The 14,705-nt window shown below is 33.5% G+C and overlaps 1 protein-coding gene across 4 annotated transcripts in view; it reads left to right on the forward strand.

Moving 5' to 3' along the window:
• Positions 1-14,705, forward strand: part of cno (adherens junction formation factor afadin) — a 362,819-nt gene that overhangs the window by 310,873 nt on the left and 37,241 nt on the right. The window lies entirely within an intron of this gene.

A 14,705-nucleotide genomic window follows, 5' to 3' on the forward strand; every position in this document is an offset into this window, starting at 1 on the left:
AATGTGAATGTTGTATCAATAGACTTTTTACTATTAATACACCCAACACATTGGGTCCTTGCACTGAATAAAAAGCACATTGAAAAACAGCATGATTCTTTTTGATCAACCACGGCTGCGTGTTTATACAAAGACGACCGCTCTACGTACCATGTCCATGTCAATGTCAATGTATATGCAATATAGTGTGGCGCCTTGATTCTAAAATTACACTGAACACTGATATTTAATTGCATGCAAAACAAAACTGCTTACATAATCTGATACGGCAGTAGGCCTCTAGGGCAGTGAAGCGAGTCATACCACATACGTACCTATTGTATACCTACTTATATCAGGAGAAAACCTCCCCTAGTTTCATTTTCAGTACCTGCCACAGCTTGTTAGTTTTCACATCTCTTCTCGGTATATTTATTTTCATTACTCAGTATATTGCGGAGTTTTCCCCATACGTTTCAAAAGAAATGCCCCTTCTTGACATACCTGCCGTGTCTTAGACTAATTGCTGCTACGCGTAAAAGTATACTAAAAAGGTTGGTACTGTTTTCGTTTAAATACCTCGAATGAAACTATTTTTTCGCTCATTACAGCGCATGTAATTTAAGTGGGGAGCTTTTCTGCCACTTACATTTGAGCTTTTTCAATTTCTTTGCAGTGATCATGCAAAATATATACCTAGCCGCTAGCGTGATACTATATTAATTTTGGAGTGTCTTACAATTTTTAAGTAACCATTTTTAATTTGTTTAAATTTTATTTACATAATATATTGTAAGTATTATTGACTGAATTTTGATCAGTGCCTACCTACAGATAGATATTTATTAAAGTTTAATAATTATAATATCATATTCAACACAGTTATTTTTTAGTCGATGTGTAGTTCAAATTTCAGACCATTTTCACGGCGACTCACTAATATTGTGAAATGAATTCTTCCAGGTGAATGCTACCTCAATTTCTAATTACCTACTAAATATTAAAGACGTTTTGCAACGGTTAAATTGAGTGATTTTTGTGTTATTTGTTTACTTACTTTCAATTACATGGATGAAAGCAACAATTTCTAATCCTTTCCTACCATTAATTACAGGTTTCGCATAAAAAAATAACTCATTCATTCGTGGTCATGAAGGGTATTTTTTTATATTTATTACATTAAAGGTTATATGACCCCGACTAAATTCTCTGCTGGGTAAAATATAATGATATGGAATTTATATTATATCAATAAGTGTTATAAAATATATTTAAAACCCCGTTTTTTTAATATTAGCTAGTTTTATTAAAATGTTAATTTATCATTTTTATATTTGCAATATAAAAATAGTTATACCTATACGTGTTTATAATACATATTAAACTTTATCACATATAAATACCAGAAATTTACATCTCGGGGTATCCCTCATTTTATTGAATTGAAGTAATCTGGTGCTACTAAACACGTACCTACATACTATTTTCAGTATTCTTGAGTTTGCTCAGATGCAGACGATATTATTAAAGTATATTTTTTAACATGTAATATGTTGTTTTGGTAATTTATTAAACAAACATTTTTCTGAGAAGGGTGTTCAATACAATTGTTGGTTAAGTTTTATACGGAAAATCAATACTAAGCTGCTCATACCAATCATATTCTACGTGTTATATAAGAAAACCCCGCTTCAATATAATAATTGTAATTATGGTTTTCCATTCAGTGCGTGTGTAGTGCGACTGTCGATGAGCTATTGAGTGAATTATATGACGTAAATTCGTTCTCATAATCAATGGAAAGTAATTATTGTTTCAATTACGTACAACACCATACTAATATTATTTTCTATTGTTTTGCGTAACAATTGAATCGTGACCCATCTTTTCGCGTAAAAAGTGCAGGTAAATGTTACCTTATTAGAAAATCAATCGATGCCTTGTAGAATTGCAAACGAAACTTTTCTGTTGCAAATCTATTGTTATTCGATTTAATTAACTATTGCTCACAACGTTTGAACCATCTTACCAACAACAATTAAATTTAGAAATAGAACGTAAATAATTAAACTTGGAACAGTAAAAAAAAAATTGAATTCTTCGAAATATTTATTATATTGAAGCATATTCGCAGAGTAGGTATAATTTAAATTTGAATATCAATTTCATGTCGACATTATATTATCTTTTATTTACTCTTGGTAAGTAGGTATTCTTATATTATACATAATTCTTTTCTTACTGATTTGTATAACATCGGAAGAATCGATGACAATTTTATTTCAAGGACTGAAATAAAATATTTTATTCATGAGTTTGAATCTAGGAGAACAAATAATTGTCTTCAGTTCGCTATGTTTTTGTAATAATAATCCGGGATAAATAGTACTTCGCCGTATTTACAGAATTTTATCATCATTTTTATATTTTCAACAAATCTTGGGTTTACTTCAACAATCAATATTATATTAAAGAAAATTCACCATATTATAATTATTACTTAGGATTGTTTTTTTCCTGAAAAATCTAAAATATAAAAAAGACAGACTACGTAGTGGTACACGTGTTGGGATGATAAGCGAATGTTGTATCCATTGACTTACTAATGGGGCCAGCTCCCAGCCCTTCAAAAGTAAGGCCCTTCTAAACGATTCTCTCCACATACGTTTGGGTCTGCTTATACACATTCACTATTTCGCAGACGTGTGTATGCATATCAATGTTGTACAAAACGATTTCTACCTACATTGCAACAAGGATGCATATTGTTGCGTATTCGCGTTGACGGCATTGATGTCCTATTCTGCTAAACTGTATGCAATTGACAAATGAATTATACGTTCATTGCAAGAAGGATGCCATGTACATAATTATAATGGGTGATATTTGTGTGATTGTTTAGTTTCCCTTCGGTACCACTGTATTACTGCATCTGTCTGGCGTCCGTCCACTCTCCGAGAGAAATGTTACCTATTGCCAATGACATTAATATGGATGAATCATCTGGAAAAAAATGACACTCACTTTATTGTCGGGTCTGCCGAATGGCATAATCTGTTCTAACTCCATTACAATAAAGGCGATATTGCTATAAATTCCTGATGCTTTTTGTTGGGTCTGCCGAATGGTTCGGTTCGAACGGGTTCGCTCAAATGAACATTGACATTAGAAACACTGCTCTAACGCCATTACAATAAAGGTCATATTGCTATAAATTCCCGATGCGTGATATCGCATAATCGAAATTGCGTGACGTCTACCTATACATGCGAATTTACTTGCTAGCTACTGTATTGGGTGCGTCGTCCATTAATAATATCATTGCCTATTGCCATTTTATTAGTTTGGCGACGTCTATCACTTTGTCGTACTCTTGTCTGCTTATATAATAGAAATACTAAATAATATTTTTCATATTATTAGGTATTTATTATTTATTCGTATTTTAATAGTATAAAATACAGCCCAAGTCTTATTAAGTACCTACCTAATAATGTAAATGTAAAGTCTGGAATGTAGATTGATTGAAAAGTATATAACTTTTAGTAGGTTTGTCATTGGTAGAGTCGGAGGATGAATAATATTATTTATTGTCTGTTTTTTAAAAACACAATTGTTGGTAGCACTGTATGTTGATTCTCGGAATTGGTCTATATTCGCTGACAAACTATTCCGTAGTATAAGTATAGACACTTCATAATATTAAATTGTACTAATATTACATTGTAAAACTAGAGTCTGTATTCTATAAACTGGCGTACACGTCACACGGAAAGCTTTGTGCCATCCCGTTCAACTGTTGCAAGTTTTCAATGGGAGGGAACGAGATGGATGCTGAAGCGGAGGGGAAACCGGCACGCCAGTTTATATAAGATTGACTATAGTTACTATGGAAACAAGATTATTATTATTTTTTTTTTTTTAATAATTTTCAGTTGTAAATCGCTAAACGTCAAACTTCCGTAGAGGTAATTTGTGAAGCGACCCTAATAATTGTCGGTTTAACAAGACGATTGGACATTTACAGCACTCCATTAAATCAGACAATGAAATATATAGAGCCACTCACGGGCCTTTGCGTAGTCTAAAACTTTATCGTGCCCATAATAAGATCTCAGGATAAATTAATAGGGATGTCATCGAAAGAGAGAGTATCGATTTTATCTGTGGTATCGTATATAAATACAGTAGCAATACTTACTGGTGTCGTATCTAGGGATTGCAATACCGACTGAAAATGTCAGTACCGGCATTTTTTATTTAATATGTATCAATACATATTGCTATTTAAATCTCTTGAAACATTAATATTTTATACCAAAAACCTAAAGTACCTAAAATTATTATGTTCACATTAAAAATATGTATAGATAAGTAATATTGTATAACTACAAATACTTTAAATCTATTGATACTTTGAACCAAAATATGCCCTCAAAAAAGCTAGTTTATGAAGTGGAGTCTGCTAGTCTTAATAATAGCTTTGTGTAAATAAGTCTGGCTCTGGCTGGTCTGGTTGCGGGAAAAACCCTCTCGGATTGAAGCTTGTTTGACGTCCTGTCATTAAATACTAATTGTAGAATAATTAAAAATCAGTCTCGAAAAACATACATATTGTGTACTTCTTAATACCGGTATTTTGGATTTTTAGAACTGATATTTCGGTATCGATAAATCCCGGTTTTGAAATACCGGTATTGCAATCCCTAGTCGTATCAGAATAAAATAATCGGTACAATTTGTAATTGATTTTTTTTTTGATCTACCGAACAACAAAAAATTAGGATACCAAAGAAAGTATTGCTGCTTTGTACCCTGTACCCTTATCGTATCAATACTTTTACGAAAGAACGTTTTAATGCGGACAACCAGAGGTAGACGATAGGTGGGGCGAACAATTGACGGCGAAAACGTCAGGGCACAGTTTCGCCTCGGCGAGCACACTTAGTTATATGGTGAAAATTGCCCAAGAAAAGCGCACATACGCTATTATAAACGGGCGGAGAATTTCCCAACTCGATCGTTTTACGTATCCATCCATGATGTCTTGTTCAATAATAAAATTACGCACGGCACTTAATTTCAAAGGATCCAATTTTCCTCGGGAGTATTTCTCAACGTAGGTAAGTGGTACCTGCGCGTGCCTTATACAAATAAATACACAGGTATGTGCACACTGTACCTATATATAAGCATATATAATATTAATATTATTTTACGTTACGTTATGACCTAGGTATTGTGTAGAATGTAGATGTAGATATATGCTACTATGCGATAAATCTACGGCCGTATTTTATACAAATACAAAATAATAAGTACATGTTAAATAATAATGTAAAACAATATTGTCACTTAGTCAGTAGTAGGAGGGCTGACAGGGCTCTAGCCTGGGGGCCCGGCATGACACGTCGACCTAATTTGTGAGATAAACACACATCATAAATTTGCTCCAATGGTAAAAAAAAGTCGTATTGTGTGTTGATATTCGAATACTCCATAATTCAAGTGGATTTATTAAAAAATACAAAAAAATACCCTGCATATTCTTAATTTTACCTGGAACACCATTTGGAAAACGCTTCTGTAGAGCCTCACTGCTTTTAACCCTAGCGATAGGTAGAAGGGCGCCAACGATCCTGGCCTGGGAGCCCGCTTCAGGATGTGGGGGTTGAATAAATAAACTGAGGTTTAGCTACATCATTCTATTTATTTTGGAAAATACACGTATTATTACGGTTTCTGATTTGGATGTTAATGTTAAGTATATTATGGAAGAATAGTGTTCTCCATCTTTCGTACGGTGTCTCATGGATCCTGAGGGCAATTAGCGGAAGGCAGTTGATGCCTTCGAAATTTGGCATTTGGAATTTCAAGGTGGTTATGATCCTCAGTCAAAAAGAAGGAACGACCTTGAAGAGAAGAGTATAAAATAATATAACAATAATTAGGGCTTCTATTTTCAAATACCAACATGTCCACATCTCGTTAAAATTTACCAAATAAGGTACGTATTATAATATTCCCTTCAACGTGATTCTAGATCCGATATTGAACGGGTGGTGTCTAAGAACAGGAACACACGGTTTTATGCCTCTGTATAGTTTTCAACATTTTCTCCTTTACAAAAAACGTGTTTTTTTTTTTTTACATTATTTCAATTATCATTCGTCACATATATTGTGCTATATTGAAAATAAGTTTCCGAAATATGAATTTCCTCTTTTGTCTTAATCCTTTTTCAATTATTACATTTATATGAAGCGGTAATTCTTTCGTTATATAGGTTTTCCGCCTTATTAGTAATAAATAACTAAGAACATAATAACTTATTTTATTCGATTAACTACCTAAGGGGAAGTAAATTAATTCCTTAGAACTGTATTATATTATGTGACTACAGAATTTCGCCTTAAATAATAAACCATTCCCAGCTTTCTTATATGTACCTATACAAAAAGTCCCTTCTAAGCCTAGCATACATTGAAAGGAATTTTATTGGAATATGTGGGTGTACTCGTAAGCCGTCTTAGCAGATTAGAGTAGGTACAGCTTTCGACAAGGTTTGAAGCTAATTAATCAATATTTTAAAGCAATTTTCAATTTTTGCGTGGGAATTTTTATGAATTAAATAATGGTGGCCTGATGAGATTTGAATAATTATCTAATCTAATAAATTATTTATTTACATGTTTATGTTTTCATAGTCATTACTCTGTTAACTTTAATTAGTTATTTTTGTATAGTTTTACAATACAGCTTACTACATTGTTAGTATTACGCACGTTTTCACGATTTTCTAAAAATCTACCTAGGTATATGTCAATGTCTATTTTTAGCTGTTGGTAATATTCTTCTAAGTGAGAGAATCCGGTTATCATTATAAAATTGCGTGAGTTACGTATTTAACATTATATAATATTTTGTTTTATTTTAATTAAAAACTTTTTATATCATTTAAATATTAGTATTTATATGACGTCAAACTAAAACTAAGTGAAAGTCATTTATCTCATAATTACACAAATAAGGAGTTGCGGGTTATTCATTGTAAGTGACAGAGCACACTGTAAGCGGCCGGACGATGCGCACACGGCGTAAGAAGCCTAAACGGCACTTGCATTCCGCACAGCGTACTGCGCAAAGCAAGTGCAAGAACTAACATACGACTTTTATCATAATATGCAAACCATGCTTCAGTGTTTTGTTGAAAAATATATTTTTCACGAGATACTTAGTCCAATTAATTACCTATTACAACATACATCGATTATGTTTCAGAAATATACATATGTTGCTGTCGATTTACCGAGTGCAATGGGAAATATGCAGCCGCAAATATTCTAAACTGATAATGTTCTTACACAATTTCACTGCACGTCTTGGTAGTTTATGGACTATTTCTTTCTTCCACCATGTCCGATCCTAATAATACCATATGGGTCTTCACAGGGTGGAGGTTTATAATATCAGATTATGTATTTACGAGAAATAGATGTCAGCCACTTGCTCATCCTATTAGGTCCATACTCATACACAAATTGAAAAACAGTATGTGTACTTGTCAGACCCAGTATTCGAACCTGGGACCCACGACGCTATAGGCCGACGCGTTAGTAGCTCGGCCACCGTGGGACTATAATTGCACCAAAACATTATGATATTAGTGGATCACTTAGGCCTTAGGGGCTCCACTAATATCATTAGGGCTATGTCTGGTTAACACGACCACAACATTTCATTAAAAATGCATACGGACGTCTTTGCGATAAATATGATTATTAGGTATAGCTTTGTTCGTTATAGTCAATCCGTTGCCCAGTTAAAACGACGCCGGTCAATCGAGAGTCAACTGTATGTAAGTAGGTACATGAAGTAGATAGGATTTTATATTTGAAATGACAAAAGTTACATTGTTCAATTTGGTGTTCAGTATTAAAAAAACACCTGTTTGTTCGAGTAAACAAAACGAAACGTGAAAATTAATTCAATTAAACGTAAATGTCACGACTTTGTTGTGAAATAATTAACTAATGGCCGTGTACATTAGCTAATTGATCGAACTCTCTCTTTATGAACATGAATAGCAAATAAGTATTAAAATGGTATTTTTTATATTGATATTTAAAAAAAATGTACCTCTATAGTCTAGATGCCTAGAGCAGCATGCACAATCTAAGATTTCGTTCCTAAGGATAAGTCGCCGAAAAGCATGACTTTACTATAGACAATTAGTTAAGGAATCCTTAACCATAGACTACACAGTCGGAAGCCAACAGCGGTGGAGTGAGGTTGTACAACTTCGCTTGCGTATTCGGGACGCTATTCGCCTGGTTACTCGCGAACGGTTATAAATGCGGGATACAACAAAAATAATATTGTTTGTAAATGAATTTGACAATAAACTCAACATGTGTGGTCCCATGTGATTTTGACAATCAGTGCCAGTGCTTGAGAAAAAGTGAAAAATATTTATTGTTGCACGGATAGTGCACTTTGTGTGGGGAGTGCGTCAAACGCTGTGAAGCGAGAGGTTGTCCACACTGTTTTTTGTTCACACTGTTGCGCGAATTCCAAGACCGCGTGAACGGCAAAAGCAATAAAATGGAAAACACCACGATGGAAGTGAATGAAACCAAAAAAACGAAGAAGAAAAGAAACGATGATGAAGAGGAAGTGGTTGGAGAAAAAGAAGAAGAATGGCAGACGGTGACCTCTGGAAAAAAACCCAGAAGAGACTCTGGGGTCACTCCAAAGGGAAACCAAAACATCGTCATGATAGCGACGGGAAGTAAAATTCCATTAAAATTGAAAATAGCGCAGATGCTGCATAAGGCAGGAGTAAAAGTACAGAAAATTTACAATAAAAATTTAAAGACGTACATCCAAGTAGAAGACGAAAAAGAAGCAGATAAAGTGAAACAAGCTGGAGAACTCAAAGATCTCGGTTTTGTGACCAAAGAGAATGACTCCTGCTCTTATGGAGTAATAAGAAAAGTCGATATTGATATGGACCTCCAAGAACTGCAAATGGAAATCAAAAGTGATGCAAAAGTAATCAACCTTAAGAGGTTGACAAGAAAAGGTGATACAGGAGAGCTGACAAAGACCTCGTCAGTCAGTATTAAATTTGGGGAGAAAATATTGCCGAGAACAATTTACATATATGGAGTCTCTTTTGCTGTAGAACCGTATGTATTCAGGGTTATGCAATGCTACAAATGCTGGCGATATGGGCATATCGCGAACAATTGCGGACGTACAGTAGAAACGTGCCCTAAGTGTGGTGAAAACCACAAAACCTGCGAAAAAAATGAGGAAATTACGTGCATCAATTGCAAAGGTAACCACGCGGCAAACAGCCAAAAATGCCCAAAGTGGCAAGAGGAAAAGAATTGCAAAGAAGCAATGAAAAAAATGAACATACCTTTCAAGGAAGCAAAAAAAAATATGTTAAATAATAGCTATGCTGACATATTAAAACAAAAAAAAATCGTAGGAAGAGATGAAAGCGAAACAATTCAAAAAACTAAGGAAAACAAAAAGAAAGAAGAAGCGGTGGTAGAAGCTTCAGGCTCAACAATAATATCTACAGGTAGTAGCGTAAAGCCTACAAAAAATTAAAAAAATTCAAAGGGGAAGATTAACGCGATGGGAGAAATTATGAAAGTCTTGCTGAAAGGGGGAGACTGGCAGCAGATCATTAAACAACTAATAATTAAAGCAGTGGACTGGGTATGCAAACAATTCAAAGAAGGACACTTAAAGGAAATTCTAGGGGAGGTTCTGGAGCAAAATGGATAATAAAAAACAAATTAGGATTTTACAATGGAATGCCAGAAGTATGAAGCAAAAAAAGGATGATATAGAACTCTACTTAATAAGACAAAAAATTTCAATAGCATTAATCTCAGAGACTTGGCTGAGGTCTGAATTAGACTATCTGAAATTCAATGATTACACGATGTATCGAAAATACAGAAGGGATGGATACGGAGGAGAGCGATTCTGGTGCATAAAACACTGGCGTCTAAAGAAGAAAGAAAGAAAGACGGAAGAGCTAGACAAAATAACTATAAAGCCATTTAACAGAATAGGAGTGAGGACCTGATCGAAGGATCCCCTTCTAGAAGAGAAGAGGCGATATGACAGCGAGTCGCAGTCAAAGCCTCGGTAAAATCACAAAAAAAAAAAAAAAAAAAAAACCATAGACTACTTTTGTTATGAACACGCCCCCTTCTGTATTACCATTTACCACTGACAGCTGCTGTCAAAATAAATTCGCATGTCTATAAAACAGTCCATACACTCAAATTCATTTGACAATGATCTCAATATGGATATTGATAGTGTTAATTCGTTTGGCATGTACTTGCAGAATATTATTTTACTTTTATACGCCAGCCCGCAGAAATACAAAATCCCAGGTGAAGAATGACACTTGTGTGTTACCATGTTAAAAAAATATCTTGCGGTGCCTGTGGAATCACGTATAATGACTTATAACGGAAAGATAAGAGTATTATAATTAAATATTAATATGTATTTATAGTTATAGTTATTGCATTTATAAAATGCAGTTGTCATATTTTTGTCATCGTTTAACAATTATAAAATAATTTACCTAAACTATAGGAAAGAGAATTTTTAAATATGGTATTATTTTCAATAGAAATGATCTTAACTAAGGACAATGTTTCTGCATAGTGTTTTCTGCTAAGGAAATTTTAGTTATGACAAATGTTTCTGCATTCCGCTCTTACTTGGGAACATCGTAATATTGACTGCTACACAATGATAATCCTATCCTAGATTCTAGCATAAGATGACCAATTTATAAATGCAGATTTATTATGGATTTTCGCACTATTGATTTTCACGTAAAACTGCAAAAAATAAGTGTCCATATTTTTCGTCCCTACGCAAAATTGGAATTTCCGAATGTCGGGATTTGATTTCATGCATATTATACACACACACACTAGAAAAAATCATTTTGTAGAAAAAAGTCGAGTGTCGTATTGTAATCGTATTGTGTTGTCGCCCAAGCATACTGGCGCGAATACAGGTTCAAGTCCCATCGGGTGTCATATTTTTTCTACAAATTGATTTTTCTAGTGTGTGTATATGCATGAGATGTTTTCAAATTATGTATATTCAATCAAAACAACGGGTTTTTTTACTTTGTCATATTATGACAATTTTTACGGAACATGTTTAAAAATTTAATCCCGAGAATTTCGTGATGTTACGTAGATACCAATGAAGATACTTATCCCGGAATTAATGGATACCTACTCGAAATACGGCCGGTATCACTGGTTCACAGGATTGAATTAGTATGATAATATCGTACACGTAAAAAGTGTACGGCTTACATTTTTCCAATCAACTACCCCAAGCCTACATATTTTTTTGTCATTTTGTTTGATAGATCTGTTCCGAATCCTCAATAATAATTGGAAAGAATAATTGAATATTGCTAAACATACTTACCTCTTTATAATGCCAATGTGTCAATCTCTTGTTTTTTTATTTTTTTTATTTAGGGGTAAGTATTGCTCTGATTTTTTCAGTGTAGATACTTATTTTAAATTCAAAAACCACAGTACTGTTTGCTGCCGTGTATTTGGAAAAGTTACATGAGTTTTACCTTTTTAATGGTAAAAATAAACGCAGTATCTACTATCTTTATATAGATTCTATAAAGTCATTAAAATACAAAGATACTGTTTATATTGGACCCATTTATCCACGAATATTCGCAGATACTATTTTTCACGTGCGCAAGATCTAGGCAGGACTAATGTGATTATTGTTACGGTTGCTATTGTCGACTATACTTGTTACATCGCTTTCTCTCGCTCGGTGCCTACGTATTGTTTTATGCTAAAACCATCAAACCTTATCATATTGTGGTATGATTATAATAAGTACGTATTATTTTGTTTTAAACAGGGTAGTAGTTACATGTTTATTTTAGCCCAGTCGCACATTGAAAATCGTCTCGACTCGGATATAGACATAAAACAAAACTCGGCGCAATTATGTATATTCTTCAATATGACGTCACGCGGCTAGCCAAATGAATGACGAAGTGCGTTATTTTGGTCTTGCGACACCAGCTGTTCAAAATAAAATGTCGCTTTCGTTCTGTGTGCGAATGTACTTTAAATTACATGTGTTTTGTGAATATCAACAAAATCACATTGACATATTCGACGCGTTGCAGTCAAGACGACATTAGATGTGCGACCGGCTTAAGACAGATAGAAAGAGCGAATCGTCTTAATATTCTTGTGTCCAATCTTTGACGATTCACTCTTCGATAGCCTCAAAATGTCTCAATCTCCATAAAGAAAGTTCAATAATTATTATTCGTTATTCTCTTCTGTAATGTTCTTGTTCAGTAGGTATGCACGACGATTTCTTTGTTCGGTCTGACACATTCCTCTTTCATTGTTGATACGATCGACTCACTGGTTGTTTAGTATAACGTATAACATTTCAACTACAATGACATGCAAATAATAGACATTGTCAATTGTCACACTCGCGTGAGAGATCATTATGGACATAACACAGCGATCCAATCGTACACGCGAGGAACTATTGTATTCTAACGAATCAAGTGATATATCTGTATTCGTTTTAGCATAGTGAAATGAATGTGATAGATTAGGGTTGACATATATTTTTACAGTCCAACTCGCAGAAGGACAAAAACATTCCTTTTTTTTTTAATCTAATAAAAAAGGTGTTAGTTACTATACTATGTAATTGTATATAATATAATTTTTATGTGGTAGATTGAATTTAAGGATTCCGATCACATCCTTTCCTCTGGGAGTGTCCCCATCAGAGCTGTTGGGACCTCTATTCTAGGTTTCAGGTCTACCCACTGTATCTAATTATTTATATTATAACTTATAACTATACGTAGGTATATTGTGGATATTTAATTTAAATTTGAGTGTATAACCACATTAGTAAAAAGAAACTTATAAAACATTACCTACGTAGGAATGTATGATATATTAATATGTTAAATAATATATTTTTCAACACTTATATAGAACAAAAATATTACAAAATTCAGAAGCTATGGAATCTTCGGAATTCTGACATTTTCGGGTTCGAAAGAATCGGAATTAAAGCTTCCGTTCCTGATTTGATGATTTGGTTCCGGATTCATTTCCAGCTCTGATTTCCATACTTCATTTAAATGGGAAAGGATTCTCCCGTTGGTTCGTCTGACAGGGATTTTTGTGATACATGGGTACGACATGATAGACTTTCACAGAGGGCTTTTTTAAAATTCTATATTTTGCATGAACATTAAGTTGGTAAATCGCAAATCATATTTTTGATTTTTCTTGATTATTTATATTTTGACAATAGATGTTCTCTCTGTATTTATAATATACACATATTATTACCTATATAATTTTGTATGCTACACAAATTTCTTTGAAAATTACCGAACCGATTTTGTTAGTTGATGGTTTGAATGGATGCTCTTGGGCAGTCTGGCAGTCTTGGGTTACGAGAAGACCAACAGTCAAATTATAAAAAATGGTGCGTGTTTTTTCGATATTTAGCGAAACAAAAAAAGTTTAATTTAATTTAAATATAATACAATTTGAATAAGGAATCATCTTTACACCGGATAAAGCATTTCTATATATATTTCCACACACAATAGTGATTCACTGCGAGTGAAGAAGGCCAAGATAGTGAGTAACCTTAAATAATTGTGTTATTGTCCCAACAAGCATTATTATAAATAAGGAATATATTGACTAGTTGCATAAACAGTAAATAGTTGTGTTTCTGAATTTATCACCTTGTAAGAATAACAAGTAAATTAGATTTGCATCACTATTCTGCAACACTGCCGCTAAAAACTTTTGAGCTTTTAGCGGAGTAAAACTAAGCTCAAAGGAGCAAGCGCACATCATAAAACTTTACGAATCTTGAAGCTTTATGGTCACGTTCTTACTGAAGTCACGTACTTATATTTTATCCTTGGGTCGTTTTGCGTGCTATAGACTTTTATTGTATAAACACGTCGTATTATGATTTTCACCCGCTTTCATATAAATATTATTCATATATAAAATAAAATAATTCATTTGATACAATTTCCAGACACTAAAAGTCTTGGTTTTTTTATATTGTGTGTGTGGTATGAGTTCATTATAAGATTATTTTTAAATGTGAAATGGCATAAGTCCAGGGATTTCCAACCTTTTCACGTCACAATACACACTTTTCAAATTATGAATTTTTCTCAGTACCTACCTTCAATTTTTTCAGACACGTACTCAGTTAAACAAATTACCTGATCCATGAGATACTTTGGTAGATACTAATATATATATATATAGTTTTCCTATACCACTTAATGGCGATTTCACAACGTTTTTAGTGTGGGTAAATTGATAGCCATTGAAAAAATAATTAATAGCCTTGGGAGCATTATAAAAAGGAGGCCTAAGCGAAATTGTTAAAAAAAACTGTGCATATGTTGCGATTTTTTGTGATTGTTCATTTAAATATTCTATGTATATTACAAAAATTTTCGTTTGTAATACTAATAACGTAAGGCGTTTTTATCTCAGTGCTGACCTGGCAAATAAAACTCGGACCACATTACTTGGAATATAAATTAATTGACACCTTTTTTTACATCCACTTATATAAAATGATATTTATGTGTCCAT

The sequence above is a fragment of the Rhyacophila brunnea genome, unplaced genomic scaffold, assembly GCF_057557595.1.
Source record: "Rhyacophila brunnea isolate RB1 unplaced genomic scaffold, BYU_Rbru_1.0 scaffold_3, whole genome shotgun sequence".
Classification (NCBI taxonomy): Eukaryota; Metazoa; Arthropoda; class Insecta; order Trichoptera; family Rhyacophilidae; genus Rhyacophila; species Rhyacophila brunnea.